Raw genomic sequence first — 1,891 nt, forward strand, 5'->3', positions numbered from 1 at the left:
TATGCCATATCTGGAATCTGAAACAACCACCTCAGAAACAGAGATCTGATTTGTGGTACCCTGATAAGGGTGAGGGGGAGGTGCAGGGGTCAACTGGGTGACAGGGGTCAAAAGGTACAAACTTCCAGTTGTAAGATAAATAAGTGCCAGGGTTGCAATGTACTACATGACTACTATACTTATCAACACTGTACTTTATTCCCCCTTAGCTTTGGTTTTTCTTTCCATGACATTCGTTACACGCCCTGAAACCGAGGTCTGAAAATATTAAATGAAATATCTGAGAAACAATTTACAAGATGTTTTGAGAGACTACATTCACACAACTTTAATTACACTATATTGTTAGAACTGCTCTCTTCTATTAGCAGTTATTGTTACTCTCTTACTGCACCTAATTTAGAAATTAAATTTTATTGCAGATATGTAAGTATAGGGAAAGAAGAGTATATAGAGGCTTGATTACTATCTGCAGTTTCAGGCATCCACTGGGGGTCTTGGAACAAATTCCCTGCTGATAAGGGGGGACTACTGTATTGTCTATTTCAAAGTTGCTAAGAGACTAGATTTTTAAAACTCATTACTAGGAAAGATACTGTAACTATGTGAGGCAATAGATCTTAACTAAATTTAAGGTGGCAATCATTTCACAATATACAGATATCAAATCATTGTTATATACCTTAAACTTACTCCATGTTATATGTCAATATCAACTCTATTAAAATGAGAAAAAAAATATTTTAAAGCCCAGTGTAATTTAAAAGTAAAAAGCTCAAAAAAATAAGTGAAAATTAAATGATAGCTTCCTTCAGATAATTTCATAAAGCCAAAGAGAAATTAAATTTAAAAGAATAAGTGTACATTTCATCTCTCCAGATGAGAACCATTAACCAAGGGTGCCCTTTACTCAGTGGCTCTTCCCCTGACAAAAAAGATGACGCTGCCTGGGATCTGGTACACCTCTTTTTCCCCGAAGGACAATTGACAAGTACATTTACCTATAGAAATAAGAGCCAGATTTTAAATTTTAATCAATATGTAACCAACAATGAGTTAAATTAATTTATGGTAAACATACTTTCCCAGTAATGCATGATTGCCTTCTTTCCTCTAAGTATTTTGAAATGAAAAATTTTGGCATTTATAAAATGAAGTAAAATGCATTTCTAAGTCCCCTTAAAACAACTTCAAAAGTTGTCAACATTTTCCCAGTCTTATATCATCTGTTTCAAGATTCCCTCTTTGGGTAGGGCAGGGGACAGAGCAAAATACTTTAACGTATATTCTAGAAGCTTGTCAAAATATGAGGTTGTTCATTAACCATGTATTATTGGTACGCCTTAAAAATTCACCTCATAAATAATCCTAGATTTAAAGTCACCAAAAACTTCTATACTCTTATGCAAAATTATTTGTAAATACTTAATATCACCTAATGGCCCATTCATATCCACATTCTCCAAATGACCCACGAATGTATTTTTATTGTGGTTCTCACCACTTTTTAGTGCGGTAAGGAGGTAACCTGAGGTCCACCCTTCTACTGGACTTTTAAGTGCACGATACAACAGTGTTAACCACGGGCACAGTGCTGCCCGGGCAGGTCTCTACAGCTCATTCCTCTCGTAGAATCAAAGTTTGTTTGTACCTTCTGAACAGCAACTCCCATCTCCCATCCCCAGCCTCTGGCAGCACCATTCTAATCTCTGTTCCTGTGAGTGTGTCTATATCGTTGAGTGTCTGAAACTGGATTTATACAGGGTTTACACATTAAACTTACTTATTATGACCCATAAGCTTAAAAATCTATAAATGTAACAGTCATTATGAAATCTAAAGGGAGGAAATATGATCAAATTAATACAGATGAGCCCCGAAATGTGATAGC

Source organism: Pteropus vampyrus, unplaced genomic scaffold, assembly GCF_000151845.1.
Source record: "Pteropus vampyrus isolate Shadow unplaced genomic scaffold, Pvam_2.0 Scaffold203, whole genome shotgun sequence".
NCBI lineage: Eukaryota > Metazoa > Chordata > Mammalia > Chiroptera > Pteropodidae > Pteropus > Pteropus vampyrus.